At 45.1% G+C, this 22606-nt stretch overlaps 1 protein-coding gene across 1 annotated transcript in view; it reads left to right on the forward strand.

The window, feature by feature from the left end:
- The window catches only part of LOC143744125 (proton-coupled zinc antiporter SLC30A1), a 46858-nt gene continuing 24252 nt past the window's right edge, over nucleotides 1-22606 (forward strand). Inside the window, exon 1 of the mRNA XM_077235524.1 lies at nucleotides 1-128. The gene's annotated coding sequence lies outside the window, so the exon portion shown is untranslated. The remainder of the gene's footprint in view (nucleotides 129-22606) is intronic.

Raw genomic sequence — 22606 nt, forward strand, 5'->3', positions numbered from 1 at the left:
ACAGTTATACACACACACACACACACACACACACATCTCTCTCTCTCTCTCCGGCGGGATAAACTCCCTCGACTGCTCTGGGAACAGCATCCCATGCTGATGTGAAGACTTTGGACTCCCTCAAACAGGTACATATTGATTTTACAGAATAAAGTCTGAGTGATAAAGTTGTATTTTGACAATATTTCATTTTTTTTAACTGAAAATAATTCAATAAATGAGCAATAAGATCAGTATTTACATTTTACATAACTTTAACAAAGCATTATTTAATTATAATGTACATTTATAAATGCATAATGTAAATAAATGCACATTAAAATAGTTTTGAACCTTAGTTCATCTTGATTACATTTTTAATGTATGCCTAGCCTATATGCGTATAGCATATAAAAAAACAAACTCGTGTGCAATATATAAAATAAAAAAGGAATAGTAATTCTGTTTTTCTTCCGTTTTACGCGTTAGAAATGTTAAACGCAATTAACATCATATCCGTTTTAGCTAGCGTTGCAATATGTGATCACGCTCTAATTACTGAATATGATTTTAAACCAGTTTGTGAATCTCCTGTCTTTATGAGCTAGTGAATAATTTGTGCGCACACAAAACGACTGTTCCGCTTCAAACTAGCGCTTGCATGGAAAAAACATACAATTATTCCAAAATGCCCGTTTTGTTGAGCATTATCGCAAGCACGGGTTTGAATCAGTTACATTAGGTCTTAAAATAATCTAAAGAGAAAAGGTTGTGAGAAAATCCGGACGGCCTTAAAGTGACAGTAGCATAATAAACCTACTGTCATGTCTGTCATTAATTATAATCAAAGAACAAAAGAAAAGAGGAAATCACTCACTGCTCTTGACTGAATAACGTGTGTATCTGTAAGAGGGATTCATCTATATTTAGTTTAGAATGTATGTAGTGAAGACAGTAAAGTGTGATAAGATTATTCAATTTCTATATATCCTTCCTGAAAATCTTTAAGCACTGTTTACAAGGTTACATGGGTAAAAAACAATTTCGACAAGGCAAGTAAAACTGAAATGGGCAAATAGAAATAATTGAGATAGATTGAAGGGTTAATGTGACAATAAACAATCTTCACATAGACCAATTGTAATAAAAGTGCACTTAAATTTAAAGCTATTGTATTATTTGAAGCCTAATGAATGTTAAAATTGATAGATTTAAATTATACTGTAATGTTCAATGGCTATAATTAATGGCTCAAATTGAGGAATTTGTTTTTAAAAATTTCAAAGAGACATCGTATTGGTTTTGGTGATACTGGCCTTCTTTTATAAAGGCAACTTTGTGTGTGTGTGTGTGTGTGTGTGTATGTGCGTGCGTGCGTGCGTGCGTGCCTGCGTGTGTGTGTGTGTGTGTGTATGTGCGTGCGTGCGTGCGTGCGTGCCTGCGTGTGTGTGTGTGTGTGAGTTATTCACAATAATGATATATCGTGATATCTATAGAAATCTTGAAAAAAAAGAAAGAAATAATGCTATTAGTCAAATAGTAACCAAACATTTTTTTTATTATTATTTTATAGTATATACAGTGAAAAAGGCTGTCGATTGGTATTGCATTATAAATATGCATTATCCTTATAAAAATACCAGAGAGATGGCTTGCAGAACAAAGATATACCATAATACAGTCACAACAGTGTGTTAATTCTCTTCATGTTTAATCAGTCAAAATCTGTGTTTTATTCGACTACACCGAATAAATTCTTTAAAAGAATATAAAATCTACAGTCTTTGTCCAAATTAGGGATTTTCTGGAACTTATTAGCATACTCATAATCTCACCTGTGGGAAATTACATGTGAGAATTTTAAGTGAAGGCCAAGTATGGAAAATTAACCCATAATCATAATTTGGCCTCTGCATTTAACCCATTCAAGTTAGTGCACACAAATTAGGAGCAGTGAGTAGTGCACATACATTAGGAGCAGTGAGTAGTGCACACACATTAGGAGCAGTGAGTAGTGCACATACATTAGGAACAGTGAGTAGCGCACATACATTAGGAGCAGTGAGTAGTGCACATACATTAGGAGCAGTGAGTAGTGCACATACATTAGGAGCAGTGAGTAGTCAAAACACACACACACACACACACACACACACACACACACACACACACACACACACACACAGACACAGCTGGAGCAGTGAGTAGTGCACATACATTAGGAGCAGTGTGTAGTGCACACACATTAGGAGCAGTGAGTAGTGCACATACATTAGGAGCAGTGAGTAGTCAAAACACACACACAAACACACACACGCACACACACACACACACACACACACACACAGCTGGAGCAGTGAGTAGTGCACATACATTAGGAGCAGTGAGTAGTGCAAACAGATTAGGAGCAGTGAGTAGTGCACATACATTAGGAGCAGTGAGTAGTGCACACACATTAGGAGCAGTGAGTAGTGCACATACATTAGGAGCAGTGAGTAGTCAAAACACACACACAAACACGCACATGCACACACACACACACACACACACACACACACACACACACACACACACACACACACACAGCTGGAGCAGTGAGTAGTGCACATACATTAGGAGCAGTGAGTAGTGCACACACATTAGGAGCAGTGAGTAGTGCACATACATTAGGAACAGTGAGTAGTGCACACACATTAGAAGCAGTGAGTAGTGCACACACATAAGGAGCAGTGAGTAGTGTACATACATTAGGAGCAGTGAGTAGTGCACATACATTAGGAGCAGTGAGTAGTGCACACATAGGAGCAGTGAGTAGTGCAGACACATTAGGAGCAGTGAGTAGTGCACATACATTAGGAGCAGTGAGTAGTGCACACACATTAGGAGCAGTGAGTTGTGCACATACATTAGGAGCAGGGAGTAGTGCACACACATTAGGAGCAGTGAGTAGTGCAAACACATTAGGAGCAGTAAGTAGAGCACATACATTAGGAGCAGTGAGTAGTGCACACACATAGGAGCAGTGAGTAGTGCACATACATTAGGAGCAGTGAGTAGTGCACACATAGGAGCAGTGAGTAGTGCAGACACATTAGGAGCAGTGAGTAGTGCACACACATTAGGAGCAGTGAGTAGTGCATACACATAGAAGCAGTGAGTAGTGCACACACATAGAAGCAGTGAGTAGGGCACACACATAAGAGCAGTGAGTACTGCACACACATTAGGAGCAGTGAGTAGGGCACACACATAGGAGCAGTGAGTAGTGCACACACATTAGGAGCAGTGAGTAGTGCACACACATAGGAGCAGTGAGTAGTGCACATACATTAGGAGCAGTGAGTAGTGACCACCTAGGAGCAGTGAGTAGTGTAGACACATTAGGAGCAGTGAGTAGTGCACATACATTAGGAGCAGTGAGTAGTGCACACACATTAGGAGCAGTGAGTAGTGCACACACATTAGAAGCAGTGAGTAGTGCACACACATAAGGGCAGTGAGTAGTGCACACACATTAGGAGCAGTGAGTAGGGCACACACATAGGAGCAGTGAGTAGTGTACACACATTAGGACCAGTGAGTAGTGCACACATAGGAGCAGTGAGTAGTGCAGACACATTAGGAGCAGTGAGTAGTGCACATACATTAGGAGCAGTGAGTAGTGCACACACATTAGAAGCAGTGAGTAGAGCACATACATTAGGAGCAGTGAGTAGTGCACATACATTAGGAGCAGTGAGTAGTGCACACACATAGGAGCAGTGAGTAGTGTACACACATTAGGAGCAGTGAGTAGTGTACATACATTAGGAGCAGTGAGTAGTGCACATACATTAGGAGCAGTGAGTAGTGCACACACACATAGGAGCAGTGAGTAGTGTACATACATTAGGAGCAGTGAGTAGTGCACACATAGGATCAGTGAGTAGTGCAGACACATTAGGAGCAGTGAGTAGTGCACATACATTAGGAGCAGTGAGTAGTCCACCTACATTAGGAGCAGTGAGTAGTGCACATACATTAGGAGCAGTGAGTAGTGCACATACATTAGGAGCAGGGAGTAGTGCACATACATTAGGAGCAGTGAGTAGTGCACATACATTAGGAGCAGTGAGTAGTGCACATACATTAGGAGCAGTGAGTAGTGCACATACATTAGGAGCAGTGAGTAGTGCACATACATTAGGAGCAGTGAGTAGTGCACACACATAGGAGCAGTGAGTAGTGTATACAAATTAGGAGCAGTGAGTAGTGTACATACATTAGGAGCAGTGAGTAGTGCACACACATTAGGAGCAGTGAGTAGTGCACACATAGGAGCAGTGAGTAGTGCACACACATTAGGAGCAGTGAGTAGTGCACATACATAGGAGCAGTGAGTAGTGCACACACATTAGGAGCAGTGAGTAGTGCACATACATTAGGAGCAGTGAGTAGTGCACATACATTAGGAGCAGTGAGTAGTCCACATACATTAGGAGCAGTGAGTAGTGCTTATACAATAGGAGCAGTGAGTAGTGCACACACATTAGGAGCAGTGAGTAGTGCACATACATTAGGAGCAGTGAGTAGTGCACATACATTAGGAGCAGTGAGTAGTGCACATACATTAGGAGCAGTGAGTAGTAAACATACATTAGGAGCAGTGAGTAGTGCACACACATTAGAAGCAGTGAGTAGTGCACACACATAGGAGCAGTGAGTAGTGCACACACATTAGGAGCAGTGAGTAGGGCACACACATAGGAGCAGTGAGTAGTGCACACACATTAGGAGCAGTGAGTAGTGCACATACATTAGGAGCAGTGAGTAGTGCACATACATTAGGAGCAGTGAGTAGTGCACATACATTAGGAGCAGTGAGTAGTGCACATACATTAGGAGGAGTGAGTAGTGCACATACATTAGGAGCAGTGAGTAGTGCACATACATTAGGAGCAGTGCGTAGTGCACACACATAGGAGCAGTGAGTAGTGTACACACATTAGGAGCAGTGAGTAGTGTACATACATTAGGAGCAGTGAGTAGTGCACATACATTAGGAGCAGTGAGTAGTGCACACACATAGGAGCAGTGAGTAGTGTACACACATTAGGAGCAGTGAGTAGTGCACACATAGGATCAGTGAGTAGTGCAGACACATTAGGAGCAGTGAGTAGTGCACATACATTAGGAGCAGTGAGTAGTCCACCTACATTAGGAGCAGTGAGTAGTGCACATACATTAGGAGCAGGGAGTAGTGCACATACATTAGGAGCAGTGAGTAGTGCACATACATTAGGAGCAGTGAGTAGTGCACATACATTAGGAGCAGTGAGTAGTGCACATACATTAGGAGCAGTGAGTAGTGCACATACATTAGGAGCAGTGAGTAGTCCACATACATTAGGAGCAGTGAGTAGTGCTTATACAATAGGAGCAGTGAGTAGTGCACACACATTAGGAGCAGTGAGTAGTGCACATACATTAGGAGCAGTGAGTAGTGCACATACATTAGGAGCAGTGAGTAGTGCACATACATTAGGAGCAGTGAGTAGTAAACATACATTAGAAGCAGTGAGTAGTGCACACACATTAGAAGCAGTGAGTAGTGCACACACATAGGAGCAGTGAGTAGTGCACACACATTAGGAGCAGTGAGTAGGGCACACACATAGGAGCAGTGAGTAGTGCACACACATTAGGAGCAGTGAGTAGTGCACATACATTAGGAGCAGTGAGTAGTGCACATACATTAGGAGCAGTGAGTAGTGCACATACATTAGGAGCAGTGAGTAGTGCACATACATTAGGAGGAGTGAGTAGTGCACATACATTAGGAGCAGTGAGTAGTGCACATACATTAGGAGCAGTGCGTAGTGCACACACATAGGAGCAGTGAGTAGTGTACACACATTAGGAGCAGTGAGTAGTGTACATACATTAGGAGCAGTGAGTAGTGCACATACATTAGGAGCAGTGAGTAGTGCACACACATAGGAGCAGTGAGTAGTGTACACACATTAGGAGCAGTGAGTAGTGCACACATAGGATCAGTGAGTAGTGCAGACACATTAGGAGCAGTGAGTAGTGCACATACATTAGGAGCAGTGAGTAGTCCACCTACATTAGGAGCAGTGAGTAGTGCACATACATTAGGAGCAGGGAGTAGTGCACATACATTAGGAGCAGTGAGTAGTGCACATACATTAGGAGCAGTGAGTAGTGCACATACATTAGGAGCAGTGAGTAGTGCACATACATTAGGAGCAGTGAGTAGTGCACATACATTAGGAGCAGTGAGTAGTGCACACACATAGGAGCAGTGAGTAGTGTATACACATTAGGAGCAGTGAGTAGTGTACATACATTAGGAGCAGTGAGTAGTGCACACACATTAGGAACAGTGAGTAGTGCACACATAGGAGCAGTGAGTAGTGCACACACATTAGGAGCAGTGAGTAGTGCACATACATAGGAGCAGTGAGTAGTGCACACACATTAGGAGCAGTGAGTAGTGCACATACATTAGGAGCAGTGAGTAGTGCACATACATTAGGAGCAGTGAGTAGTGCACATACATTAGGAGCAGTGAGTAGTGCTTATACAATAGGAGCAGTGAGTAGTGCACACACATTAGGAGCAGTGAGTAGTGCACATACATTAGGAGCAGTGAGTAGTGCACATACATTAGGAGCAGTGAGTAGTGCACATACATTAGGAGCAGTGAGTAGTGCACATACATTAGGAGCAGTGAGTAGTGCACACACATTAGAAGCAGTGAGTAGTGCACACACATAGGAGCAGTGAGTAGTGCACACACATTAGGAGCAGTGAGTAGGGCACACACATAGGAGCAGTGAGTAGTGCACACACATTAGGAGCAGTGAGTAGTGCACATACATTAGGAGCAGTGAGTAGTGCACATACATTAGGAGCAGTGAGTAGTGCACATACATTAGGAGCAGTGAGTAGTGCACTTACATTAGGAGCAGTGAGTAGTGCACATACATTAGGAGCAGTGATTAGTGCACACACATAGGAGCAGTGAGTAGTGTATACACATTAGGAGCAGTGAGTAGTGTACATACATTAGGAGCAGTGAGTAGTGCACATACATTAGGAGCAGTGAGTAGGGCACACACATAGGAGCAGTGAGTAGTGCACACACATTAGGAGCAGTGAGTAGTGCACATACATTAGGAGCAGTGAGTAGTGCACACACATTAGGAGCAGTGAGTAGGGCACACACATAGGAGCAGTGAGTACTGCACACACATTAGGAGCAGTGAGTAGTGCACACACATAGAAGCAGTGAGTAGTGCACACACATTAGGAGCAGTGAGTAGGGCACACACATAGGAGCAGTGAGTACTGCACACACATTAGGAGCAGTGAGTACTGCACACACATAGAAGCAGTGAGTAGTGCACACACATTACGAGCAGTGAGTAGGGCACATACATTAGGAGCAGTGAGTAGTGCACATACATTAGGAGCAGTGAGTAGTGCACATACATTAGGAGCAGTGAGTAGTGCACATACATTAGGAGCAGTGAGTAGTCAAAACACACACACAAACACACACACGCACACACACACACACACACGCACACACAGCTGGTGCAGTGAGTAGTGCACATACATTAGGAGCAGTGAGTAGTGCACACAGATTAGGAGCAGTGAGTAGTGCACATACATTAGGAGCAGTGAGTAGTGCACACACATTAGGAGCAGTGAGTAGTGCACATACATTAGGAGCAGTGAGTAGTCAAAACACACACACAAACACGCACATGCACACACACACACACACACAGACACACACACACACACACACACACACACACACACACACACACACACACACACACACACACACACAGCTGGAGCAGTGAGTAGTGCACATACATTAGGAGCAGTGAGTAGTGCACACACATTAGGAGCAGTGAGTAGTGCACATACATTAGGAGCAGTGAGTAGTGCACACACATTAGGAGCAGTGAGTAGTGCACACACATAGGAGCAGTGAGTAGTGCACACACATTAGGAGCAGTGAGTAGTGCACACACATTTGGAGCAGTGAGTAGTGCACACACATAGGAGCAGTGAGTAGTGCACATACATTAGGAGCAGTGAGTAGTGCACACATAGGAGCAGTGAGTAGTGCAGACACATTAGGAGCAGTGAGTAGTGCACACACATTAGGAGCAGTGAGTAGTGCACACACATAGAAGCAGTGAGTAGTGCACACTCATAGAAGCAGTGAGTAGGGCACACACATAGGAGCAGTGAGTACTGCACACACAGTAGGAGCAGTGAGTACTGCACACACATTAGGAGCAGTGAGTAGTGCACATACATTAGGAGCAGTGAGTAGTGCACATACATTAGGAGCAGTGAGTAGTGCACACATAGGAGCAGTGAGTAGTGCACACACATTAGTAGCAGTGAGTAGTGCACATACTTTAGGAGCAGTGAGTAGTGCAAATACATTAGGAGCAGTAGTAGTGCACATACTTTAGGAGCAGTGAGTAGTGCAAATACATTAGGAGCAGTGAGTAGTGCACACACATTAGGAGCAGTGAGTAGAGCACACACATAGGAGCAGTGAGTAGTCCACACACATTAGGAGCAGTGAGTACTGCACACACATTAGGAGCAGTGAGTAGTCCACATACATTAGGAGCAGTGAGTAGTGCACATACATTAGGAGCAGTGAGTAGTGCACACATATTAGGAGCAGTGAGTAGTGCACACACATAGGAGCAGTGAGTAGTACACACATAGGAGCAGTGAGTAGTGCAGACACATTAGGAGCAGTGAGTAGTGCACATACATTAGGAGCAGTGAGTAGTGCACACACATTAGGAGCAGTGAGTAGTGCACACACATTAGAAGCAGTGAGTAGTGCACACACATAAGGAGCAGTGAGTAGTGTACATACATTAGGAGCAGTGAGTAGTGCACATACATTAGGAGCAGTGAGTAGTGCACACATAGGAGCAGTGAGTAGTGCAGACACATTAGGAGCAGTGAGTAGTGCACATACATTAGGAGCAGTGAGTAGTGCACACACATTAGGAGCAGTGAGTTGTGCACACACATTAGAAGCAGTGAGTAGAGCACATACATTAGGAGCAGTGAGTAGTGCACATACATTAGGAGCAGTGAGTAGTGCACACACATAGGAGCAGTGAGTAGTGTACACACATTAGGAGCAGTGAGTAGTGTACATATATTAGGAGCAGTGAGTAGTGCACATACATTAGGAGCAGTGAGTAGTGCACACACATAGGAGCAGTGAGTAGTGCACATACATTAGGAGCAGGGAGTAGTGCACACATAGGATCTGTGAGTAGTGCAGACACATTAGGAGCAGTGAGTAGTGCACATACATTAGGAGCAGTGAGTAGTCCACATACATTAGGAGCAGTGAGTAGTGCACATACATTAGGAGCAGGGAGTAGTGCACACACATTAGGAGCAGTGAGTAGTGCAAACACATTAGGAGCAGTAAGTAGTGCACATACATTAGGAGCAGTGAGTAGTGCACACACATAGGAGCAGTGAGTAGTGCACATACATTAGGAGCAGTGAGTAGTGCACACATAGGAGCAGTGAGTAGTGCAGACACATTAGGAGCAGTGAGTAGTGCACACACATTAGGAGCAGTGAGTAGTGCATACACATAGAAGCAGTGAGTAGTGCACACACATAGAAGCAGTGAGTAGGGCACACACATAAGAGCAGTGAGTACTGCACACACATTAGGAGCAGTGAGTAGGGCACACACATAGGAGCAGTGAGTAGTGCACACAGATTAGGAGCAGTGAGTAGTGCACACACATAGGAGCAGTGAGTAGTGCACATACATTAGGAGCAGTGAGTAGTGCACACATAGGAGCAGTGAGTAGTGTAGACACATTAGGAGCAGTGAGTAGTGCACATACATTAGGAGCAGTGAGTAGTGCACACACATTAGGAGCAGTGAGTAGTGCACACACATTAGAAGCAGTGAGTAGTGCACACACATAAGGGCAGTGAGTAGTGCACACACATTAGGAGCAGTGAGTAGGGCACACACATAGGAGCAGTGAGTAGTGTACACACATTAGGACCAGTGAGTAGTGCACATATAGGAGCAGTGAGTAGTGCAGACACATTAGGAGCAGTGAGTAGTGCACATACATTAGGAGCAGTGAGTAGTGCACACACATTAGGAGCAGTGAGTAGTGCACACACATTAGAAGCAGTGAGTAGAGCACATACATTAGGAGCAGTGAGTAGTGCACATACATTAGGAGCAGTGAGTAGTGCACACACATAGGAGCAGTGAGTAGTGTACACACATTAGGAGCAGTGAGTAGTGTACATACATTAGGAGCAGTGAGTAGTGCACATACATTAGGAGCAGTGAGTAGTGCACACACATAGGAGCAGTGAGTAGTGTACATACATTAGGAGCAGTGAGTAGTGCACACATAGGATCAGTGAGTAGTGCAGACACATTAGGAGCAGTGAGTAGTGCACATACATTAGGAGCAGTGAGTAGTCCACCTACATTAGGAGCAGTGAGTAGTGCACATACATTAGGAGCAGGGAGTAGTGCACATACATTAGGAGCAGTGAGTAGTGCACATACATTAGGAGCAGTGAGTAGTGCACATACATTAGGAGCAGTGAGTAGTGCACACACATAGGAGCAGTGAGTAGTGTATACACATTAGGAGCAGTGAGTAGTGTACATACATTAGGAGCAGTGAGTAGTGCACACACATTAGGAGCAGTGAGTAGTGCACACACATTAGAAGCAGTGAGTAGAGCACATACATTAGGAGCAGTGAGTAGTGCACATACATTAGGAGCAGTGAGTAGTGCACACACATAGGAGCAGTGAGTAGTGTACACACATTAGGAGCAGTGAGTAGTGTACATACATTAGGAGCAGTGAGTAGTGCACATACATTAGGAGCAGTGAGTAGTGCACACACATAGGAGCAGTGAGTAGTGTACATACATTAGGAGCAGTGAGTAGTGCACACATAGGATCAGTGAGTAGTGCAGACACATTAGGAGCAGTGAGTAGTGCACATACATTAGGAGCAGTGAGTAGTCCACCTACATTAGGAGCAGTGAGTAGTGCACATACATTAGGAGCAGGGAGTAGTGCACATACATTAGGAGCAGTGAGTAGTGCACATACATTAGGAGCAGTGAGTAGTGCACATACATTAGGAGCAGTGAGTAGTGCACACACATAGGAGCAGTGAGTAGTGTATACACATTAGGAGCAGTGAGTAGTGTACATACATTAGGAGCAGTGAGTAGTGCACACACATTAGGAGCAGTGAGTAGTGCACACATAGGAGCAGTGAGTAGTGCACACACATTAGGAGCAGTGAGTAGTGCACATACATAGGAGCAGTGAGTAGTGCACACACATTAGGAGCAGTGAGTAGTGCACATACATTAGGAGCAGTGAGTAGTGCATATACATTAGGAGCAGTGAGTAGTGCACATACATTAGGAGCAGTGAGTAGTGCTTATACAATAGGAGCAGTGAGTAGTGCACACACATTAGGAGCAGTGAGTAGTGCACATACATTAGGAGCAGTGAGTAGTGCACATACATTAGGAGCAGTGAGTAGTGCACATACATTAGGAGCAGTGAGTAGTGCACATACATTAGGAGCAGTGAGTAGTGCACACACATTAGAAGCAGTGAGTAGTGCACACACATAGGAGCAGTGAGTAGTGCACACACATTAGGAGCAGTGAGTAGGGCACACACATAGGAGCAGTGAGTAGTGCACACACATTAGGAGCAGTGAGTAGTGCACATACATTAGGAGCAGTGAGTAGTGCACATACATTAGGAGCAGTGAGTAGTGCACATACATTAGGAGCAGTGAGTAGTGCACATACATTAGGAGCAGTGAGTAGTGCACATACATTAGGAGCAGTGAGTAGTGCACACACATAGGAGCAGTGAGTAGTGTACATACATTAGGAGCAGTGAGTAGTGCACACATAGGATCAGTGAGTAGTGCAGACACATTAGGAGCAGTGAGTAGTGCACATACATTAGGAGCAGTGAGTAGTCCACCTACATTAGGAGCAGTGAGTAGTGCACATACATTAGGAGCAGGGAGTAGTGCACATACATTAGGAGCAGTGAGTAGTGCACATACATTAGGAGCAGTGAGTAGTGCACATACATTAGGAGCAGTGAGTAGTGCACATACATTAGGAGCAGTGAGTAGTGCACATACATTAGGAGCAGTGAGTAGTGCACATACATTAGGAGCAGTGAGTAGTGCACACACATAGGAGCAGTGAGTAGTGTATACACATTAGGAGCAGTGAGTAGTGTACATACATTAGGAGCAGTGAGTAGTGTACACACATTAGGAGCAGTGAGTAGTGCACACATAGGAGCAGTGAGTAGTGCACACACATTAGGAGCAGTGAGTAGTGCACACATAGGAGCAGTGAGTAGTGCACACACATTAGGAGCAGTGAGTAGTGCACATACATTAGGAGCAGTGAGTAGTGCACATACATTAGGAGCAGTGAGTAGTGCACATACATTAGGAGCAGTGAGTAGTGCTTATACAATAGGAGCAGTGAGTAGTGCACACACATTAGGAGCAGTGAGTAGTGCACATACATTAGGAGCAGTGAGTAGTGCACATACATTAGGAGCAGTGAGTAGTGCACATACATTAGGAGCAGTGAGTAGTGCACATACATTAGGAGCAGTGAGTAGTGCACACACATTAGAAGCAGTGAGTAGTGCACACACATAGGAGCAGTGAGTAGTGCACACACATTAGGAGCAGTGAGTAGTGCACACACATTAGGAGCAGTGAGTAGTGCACATACATTAGGAGCAGTGAGTAGTGCACATACATTAGGAGCAGTGAGTAGTGCACATACATTAGGAGCAGTGAGTAGTGCACTTACATTAGGAGCAGTGAGTAGTGCACATACATTAGGAGCAGTGATTAGTGCACACACATAGGAGCAGTGAGTAGTGTATACACATTAGGAGCAGTGAGTAGTGTACATACATTAGGAGCAGTGAGTAGTGCACACACATTAGAGCAGTGAGTAGTGCACATACATTAGGAGCAGTGAGTAGGGCACACACATAGGAGCAGTGAGTAGTGCACACACATTAGGAGCAATGAGTAGTGCACATACATTAGGAGCAGTGAGTAGTGCACACACATTAGGAGCAGTGAGTAGGGCACACACATAGGAGCAGTGAGTACTGCACACACATTAGGAGCAGTGAGTAGTGCACACACATAGAAGCAGTGAGTAGTGCACACACATTAGGAGCAGTGAGTAGTGCACATACATTAGGAGCAGTGAGTAGTGCACACACATAGGAGCAGTGAGTAGTGTACACACATTAGGAGCAGTGAGTAGTGTACATACATTAGGAGCAGTGAGTAGTGCACATACATTAGGAGCAGTGAGTAGTGCACACACATAGGAGCAGTGAGTAGTGTACATACATTAGGAGCAGTGAGTAGTGCACACATAGGATCAGTGAGTAGTGCAGACACATTAGGAGCAGTGAGTAGTGCACATACATTAGGAGCAGTGAGTAGTCCACCTACATTAGGAGCAGTGAGTAGTGCACATACATTAGGAGCAGGGAGTAGTGCACATACATTAGGAGCAGGGAGTAGTGCACATACATTAGGAGCAGTGAGTAGTGCACATACATTAGGAGCAGTGAGTAGTGCACATACATTAGGAGCAGTGAGTAGTGCACATACATTAGGAGCAGTGAGTAGTGCACATACATTAGGAGCAGTGAGTAGTGCACACACATAGGAGCAGTGAGTAGTGTATACACATTAGGAGCAGTGAGTAGTGTACATACATTAGGAGCAGTGAGTAGTGCACACACATTAGGAGCAGTGAGTAGTGCACACATAGGAGCAGTGAGTAGTGCACACACATTAGGAGCAGTGAGTAGTGCACATACATAGGAGCAGTGAGTAGTGCACACACATTAGGAGCAGTGAGTAGTGCACATACATTAGGAGCAGTGAGTAGTGCACATACATTAGGAGCAGTGAGTAGTCCACATACATTAGGAGCAGTGAGTAGTGCTTATACAATAGGAGCAGTGAGTAGTGCACACACATTAGGAGCAGTGAGTAGTGCACATACATTAGGAGCAGTGAGTAGTGCACATACATTAGGAGCAGTGAGTAGTGCACATACATTAGGAGCAGTGAGTAGTGCACATACATTAGGAGCAGTGAGTAGTGCACACACATTAGAAGCAGTGAGTAGTGCACACACATAGGAGCAGTGAGTAGTGCACACACATTAGGAGCAGTGAGTAGGGCACACACATAGGAGCAGTGAGTAGTGCACACACATTAGGAGCAGTGAGTAGTGCACATACATTAGGAGCAGTGAGTAGTGCACATACATTAGGAGCAGTGAGTAGTGCACATACATTAGGAGCAGTGAGTAGTGCACATACATTAGGAGCAGTGAGTAGTGCACTTACATTAGGAGCAGTGAGTAGTGCACATACATTAGGAGCAGTGATTAGTGCACACACATAGGAGCAGTGAGTAGTGTATACACATTAGGAGCAGTGAGTAGTGTACATACATTAGGAGCAGTGAGTAGTGCACACACATTAGAGCAGTGAGTAGTGCACATACATTAGGAGCAGTGAGTAGGGCACACACATAGGAGCAGTGAGTAGTGCACACACATTAGGAGCAGTGAGTAGTGCACATACATTAGGAGCAGTGAGTAGTGCACACACATTAGGAGCAGTGAGTAGGGCACACACATAGGAGCAGTGAGTACTGCACACACATTAGGAGCAGTGAGTAGTGCACACACATAGAAGCAGTGAGTAGTGCACACACATTAGGAGCAGTGAGTAGGGCACACACATAGGAGCAGTGAGTACTGCACACACATTAGGAGCAGTGAGTACTGCACACACATAGAAGCAGTGAGTAGTGCACACACATTACGAGCAGTGAGTAGGGCACATACATTAGGAGCAGTGAGTAGTGCACATACATTAGGAGCAGTGAGTAGTGCACATACATTAGGAGCAGTGAGTAGTGCACATACATTAGGAGCAGTGAGTAGTCAAAACACACACACAAACACACACACGCACACACACACACACACACGCACACACAGCTGGAGCAGTGAGTAGTGCACATACATTAGGAGCAGTGAGTAGTGCACACAGATTAGGAGCAGTGAGTAGTGCACATACATTAGGAGCAGTGAGTACTGCACACACATTAGGAGCAGTGAGTAGTGCACATACATTAGGAGCAGTGAGTAGTCAAAACACACACACACAAACACGCACATGCACACACACACACACACACACACACACACACACACACACACACACACACACACACACACACACACACACACACACACACACACACACACACAGCTGGAGCAGTGAGTAGTGCACATACATTAGGAGCAGTGAGTAGTGCACACACATTAGGAGCAGTGAGTAGTGCACATACATTAGGAGCAGTGAGTAGTGCACACACATTAGGAGCAGTGAGTAGTGCACACACATAGGAGCAGTGAGTAGTGCACACACATTAGGAGCAGTGAGTAGTGCACACACATTTGGAGCAGTGAGTAGTGCACACACATAGGAGCAGTGAGTAGTGCACATACATTAGGAGCAGTGAGTAGTGCACACATAGGAGCAGTGAGTAGTGCAGACACATTAGGAGCAGTGAGTAGTGCACACACATTAGGAGCAGTGAGTAGTGCACACACATAGAAGCAGTGAGTAGTGCACACTCATAGAAGCAGTGAGTAGGGCACACACATAGGAGCAGTGAGTACTGCACACACAGTAGGAGCAGTGAGTACTGCACACACATTAGGAGCAGTGAGTAGTGCACATACATTAGGAGCAGTGAGTAGTGCACATACATTAGGAGCAGTGAGTAGTGCACACATAGGAGCAGTGAGTAGTGCACACACATTAGTAGCAGTGAGTAGTGCACATACTTTAGGAGCAGTGAGTAGTGCAAATACATTAGGAGCAGTGAGTAGTGCACACACATTAGGAGCAGTGAGTAGAGCACACACATAGGAGCAGTGAGTAGTCCACACACATTAGGAGCAGTGAGTACTGCACACACATTAGGAGCAGTGAGTAGTCCACATACATTAGGAGCAGTGAGTAGTGCACATACATTAGGAGCAGTGAGTAGTGCACACATATTAGGAGCAGTGAGTAGTGCACACACATAGGAGCAGTGAGTAGTACACACATAGGAGCAGTGAGTAGTGCAGACACATTAGGAGCAGTGAGTAGTGCACATACATTAGGAGCAGTGAGTAGTGCACACACATTAGGAGCAGTGAGTAGTGCACACACATTAGAAGCAGTGAGTAGTGCACACACATAAGGAGCAGTGAGTAGTGTACATACATTAGGAGCAGTGAGTAGTGCACATACATTAGGAGCAGTGAGTAGTGCACACATAGGAGCAGTGAGTAGTGCAGACACATTAGGAGCAGTGAGTAGTGCACATACATTAGGAGCAGTGAGTAGTGCACACACATTAGGAGCAGTGAGTTGTGCACACACATTAGAAGCAGTGAGTAGAGCACATACATTAGGAGCAGTGAGTAGTGCACATACATTAGGAGCAGTGAGTAGTGCACACACATAGGAGCAGTGAGTAGTGTACACACATTAGGAGCAGTGAGTAGTGTACATATATTAGGAGCAGTGAGTAGTGCACATACATTAGGAGCAGTGAGTAGTGCACACACATAGGAGCAGTGAGTAGTGCACATACATTAGGAGCAGGGAGTAGTGCACACATAGGATCTGTGAGTAGTGCAGACACATTAGGAGCAGTGAGTAGTGCACATACATTAGGAGCAGTGAGTAGTCCACATACATTAGGAGCAGTGAGTAGTGCACATACATTAGGAGCAGGGAGTAGTGCACACACATTAGGAGCAGTGAGTAGTGCAAACACATTAGGAGCAGTAAGTAGTGCACATACATTAGGAGCAGTGAGTAGTGCACACACATAGGAGCAGTGAGTAGTGCACATACATTAGGAGCAGTGAGTAGTGCACACATAGGAGCAGTGAGTAGTGCAGACACATTAGGAGCAGTGAGTAGTGCACACACATTAGGAGCAGTGAGTAGTGCATACACATAGAAGCAGTGAGTAGTGCACACACATAGAAGCAGTGGGTAGGGCACACACATAAGAGCAGTGAGTACTGCACACACATTAGGAGCAGTGAGTAGTGCACACACATAGGAGCAGTGAGTAGTGCACACACATTAGGAGCAGTGAGTAGGGCACACACATAGGAGCAGTGAGTAGTGCACACACATTAGGAGCAGTGAGTAGTGCACATACATTAGGAGCAGTGAGTAGTGCACATACATTAGGAGCAGTGAGTAGTGCACATACATTAGGAGCAGTGAGTAGTGCACATACATTAGGAGCAGTGAGTAGTGCACATACATTAGGAGCAGTGAGTAGTGCACATACATTAGGAGCAGTGAGTAGTGCACACACATAGGAGCAGTGAGTAGTGTACACACATTAGGAGCAGTGAGTAGTGTACATACATTAGGAGCAGTGAGTAGTGCACATACATTAGGAGCAGTGAGTAGTGCACACACATAGGAGCAGTGAGTAGTGCACACACATTAGGAGCAGTGAGTAGTGCACATACATAGGAGCAGTGAGTAGTGCACACACATTAGGAGCAGTGAGTAGTGCACATACATTAGGAGCAGTGAGTAGTCCACCTACATTAGGAGCAGTGAGTAGTGCTTATACAATAGGAGCAGTGAGTAGTGCACACACATTAGGAGCAGTGAGTAGTGCACATACATTAGGAGCAGTGAGTAGTGCACATACATTAGGAGCAGTGAGTAGTGCACATACATTAGGAGCAGTGAGTAGTGCACATACATTAGGAGCAGTGAGTAGTGCACACACATTAGAAGCAGTGAGTAGTGCACACACATAGGAGCAGTGAGTAGTGCACACACATTAGGAGCAGTGAGTAGTGCACACACATTAGGAGCAGTGAGTAGGGCACACACATAGGAGCAGTGAGTAGTGCACACACATTAGGAGCAGTGAGTAGTGCACATACATTAGGAGCAGTGAGTAGTGCACATACATTAGGAGCAGTGAGTAGTGCACATACATTAGGAGCAGTGAGTAGTGCACATACATTAGGAGCAGTGAGTAGTGCACATACATTAGGAGCAGTGAGTAGTGCACATACATTAGGAGCAGTGAGTAGTGCACACACATAGGAGCAGTGAGTAGTGTACACACATTAGGAGCAGTGAGTAGTGTACATACATTAGGAGCAGTGAGTAGTGCACATACATTAGGAGCAGTGAGTAGTGCACACACATAGGAGCAGTGAGTAGTGTACATACATTAGGAGCAGTGAGTAGTGCACACATAGGATCAGTGAGTAGTGCAGACACATTAGGAGCAGTGAGTAGTGCACATACATTAGGAGCAGTGAGTAGTCCACCTACATTAGGAGCAGTGAGTAGTGCACATACATTAGGAGCAGGGAGTAGTGCACATACATTAGGAGCAGTGAGTAGTGCACATACATTAGGAGCAGTGAGTAGTGCACATACATTAGGAGCAGTGAGTAGTGCACATACATTAGGAGCAGTGAGTAGTGCACATACATTAGGAGCAGTGAGTAGTGCACATACATTAGGAGCAGTGAGTAGTGCACACACATAGGAGCAGTGAGTAGTGTATACACATTAGGAGCAGTGAGTAGTGTACATACATTAGGAGCAGTGAGTAGTGCACACACATTAGGAGCAGTGAGTAGTGCACACATAGGAGCAGTGAGTAGTGCACACACATTAGGAGCAGTGAGTAGTGCACATACATAGGAGCAGTGAGTAGTGCACACACATTAGGAGCAGTGAGTAGTGCACATACATTAGGAGCAGTGAGTAGTGCACATACATTAGGAGCAGTGAGTAGTGCACATACATTAGGAGCAGTGAGTAGTGCTTATACAATAGGAGCAGTGAGTAGTGCACACACATTAGGAGCAGTGAGTAGTGCACATACATTAGGAGCAGTGAGTAGTGCACATACATTAGGAGCAGTGAGTAGTGCACATACATTAGGAGCAGTGAGTAGTGCACATACATTAGGAGCAGTGAGTAGTGCACACACATTAGAAGCAGTGAGTAGTGCACACACATAGGAGCAGTGAGTAGTGCACACACATTAGGAGCAGTGAGTAGGGCACACACATAGGAGCAGTGAGTAGTGCACACACATTAGGAGCAGTGAGTAGTGCACATACATTAGGAGCAGTGAGTAGTGCACATACATTAGGAGCAGTGAGTAGTGCACATACATTAGGAGCAGTGAGTAGTGCACTTACATTAGGAGCAGTGAGTAGTGCACATACATTAGGAGCAGTGATTAGTGCACACACATAGGAGCAGTGAGTAGTGTATACACATTAGGAGCAGTGAGTAGTGTACATACATTAGGAGCAGTGAGTAGTGCACACACATTAGAGCAGTGAGTAGTGCACATACATTAGGAGCAGTGAGTAGGGCACACACATAGGAGCAGTGAGTAGTGCACACACATTAGGAGCAGTGAGTAGTGCACATACATTAGGAGCAGTGAGTAGTGCACACACATTAGGAGCAGTGAGTAGGGCACACACATAGGAGCAGTGAGTACTGCACACACATTAGGAGCAGTGAGTAGTGCACACACATAGAAGCAGTGAGTAGTGCACACACATTAGGAGCAGTGAGTAGGGCACACACATAGGAGCAGTGAGTACTGCACACACATTAGGAGCAGTGAGTACTGCACACACATAGAAGCAGTGAGTAGTGCACACACATTACGAGCAGTGAGTAGGGCACATACATTAGGAGCAGTGAGTAGTGCACATACATTAGGAGCAGTTAGTAGTGCACATACATTAGGAGCAGTGAGTAGTGCACACACATAGGAGCAGTGAGTAGTGTACACACATTAGGAGCAGTGAGTAGTGTACATACATTAGGAGCAGTGAGTAGTGCACATACATTAGGAGCAGTGAGTAGTGCACACACATTAGGAGCAGTGAGTAGTGCACACACATTAGGAGCAGTGAGTAGTGCACATACATTAGCAGTGAGTAGTGCACACACATAGGAGCAGTGAGTAGTGCACACACATTAGGAGCAGTGAGTAGTGTACATACATTAGGAGCAGTGAGTAGTGCACATACATTAGGAGCATTGAGTAGTGCACACACATTAGGAGCAGTGAGTAGGGCACACACATAGGAGCAGTGAGTAGTCCACACACATTGGAGCAGTGAGTAGTGCAAACACATTAGGAGCAGTGAGTAGGGCACACACATAGGAGCAGTGAGTACTGCACACACATTAGGAGCAGTGAGTACTGCACACACATTAGGAGCAGTGAGTAGTCCACATACATTAGGAGCAGTGAGTAGTGCACATACATTAGGAGCAGTGAGTAGTGCACACATATTAGGAGCAGTGAGTAGTGCACACACATTAGGAGCAGTGAGTAGTGCACATACATTAGGAGCAGTGAGTAGTGCACACACAAAGGAGCATTGAGTAGTGCACACACATTAGGAGCAGTGAGTAGTGCACATACATTAGGAGCAGTGAGTAGTGCACATACATTAGGAGCAGTTAGTAGTGCACACACATTAGGAGCAGTGAGTAGGGCACAAACATAGGAGCAGTGAGTACTGCACACACATTAGGAGCAGTGAGTACTGCACACACATAGGAGCAGTGAGTAGTGCACACACATTAGTAGCAGTGAGTAGTGCACATACATTAGGAGCAGTGAGTAGTGCACACACATTAGGAACAGTGAGTAGTGCACACACATTAGGAGCAGTGAGTAGTGCACACACATAGGAGCAGTGAGTAGTGCACACACATTAGGAGCAGTGAGTAGTGCACATACATTAGGAGCAGTGAGTAGTGCACATACATTAGGAGCAGTGAGTAGTGCACACACATTAGGAGCAGTGAGTAGTGCACACACATTAGGAGCAGTGAGTAGTGCACACACATTAGGAGCAGTGAGTAGTGCACACACATTAGGAGCAGTGAGTAGTGCACACACATTAGGAGCAGTGAGTAGTGCACACACATTAGGAGCAGTGAGTAGTGCACACACATTAGGAGCAGTGAGTAGTGCACATACATTAGGAGCAGTGAGTAGTGCACATACATTAGGAGCAGTGAGTAGTGCACATACATTAGGAGCAGTGAGTAGTGCACACACATAGGAGCAGTGAGTAGTGTACATACATTAGGAGCAGTGAGTACTGCACACACATAGAAGCAGTGAGTAGTGCACACACATTACGAGCAGTGAGTAGGGCACATACATTAGGAGCAGTGAGTAGTGCACATACATTAGGAGCAGTTAGTAGTGCACATACATTAGGAGCAGTGAGTAGTGCACACACATAGGAGCAGTGAGTAGTGTACACACATTAGGAGCAGTGAGTAGTGTACATACATTAGGAGCAGTGAGTAGTGCACATACATTAGGAGCAGTGAGTAGTGCACACACATTAGGAGCAGTGAGTAGTGCACACACATTAGGAGCAGTGAGTAGTGCACATACATTAGCAGTGAGTAGTGCACACACATAGGAGCAGTGAGTAGTGCACACACATTAGGAGCAGTGAGTAGTGTACATACATTAGGAGCAGTGAGTAGTGCACATACATTAGGAGCATTGAGTAGTGCACACACATTAGGAGCAGTGAGTAGGGCACACACATAGGAGCAGTGAGTAGTCCACACACATTGGAGCAGTGAGTAGTGCAAACACATTAGGAGCAGTGAGTAGGGCACACACATAGGAGCAGTGAGTACTGCACACACATTAGGAGCAGTGAGTACTGCACACACATTAGGAGCAGTGAGTAGTCCACATACATTAGGAGCAGTGAGTAGTGCACATACATTAGGAGCAGTGAGTAGTGCACACATATTAGGAGCAGTGAGTAGTGCACACACATTAGGAGCAGTGAGTAGTGCACATACATTAGGAGCAGTGAGTAGTGCACACACAAAGGAGCATTGAGTAGTGCACACACATTAGGAGCAGTGAGTAGTGCACATACATTAGGAGCAGTGAGTAGTGCACATACATTAGGAGCAGTTAGTAGTGCACACACATTAGGAGCAGTGAGTAGGGCACAAACATAGGAGCAGTGAGTACTGCACACACATTAGGAGCAGTGAGTACTGCACACACATAGGAGCAGTGAGTAGTGCACACACATTAGTAGCAGTGAGTAGTGCACATACATTAGGAGCAGTGAGTAGTGCACACACATTAGGAACAGTGAGTAGTGCACACACATTAGGAGCAGTGAGTAGTGCACACACATAGGAGCAGTGAGTAGTGCACACACATTAGGAGCAGTGAGTAGTGCACATACATTAGGAGCAGTGAGTAGTGCACATACATTAGGAGCAGTGAGTAGTGCACACACATTAGGAGCAGTGAGTAGTGCACACACATTAGGAGCAGTGAGT

This window comes from Siphateles boraxobius, unplaced genomic scaffold (assembly GCF_051911475.1).
Source record: "Siphateles boraxobius isolate OS27281-9 unplaced genomic scaffold, OSU_SipBor_1 198, whole genome shotgun sequence".
NCBI lineage: Eukaryota > Metazoa > Chordata > Actinopteri > Cypriniformes > Leuciscidae > Siphateles > Siphateles boraxobius.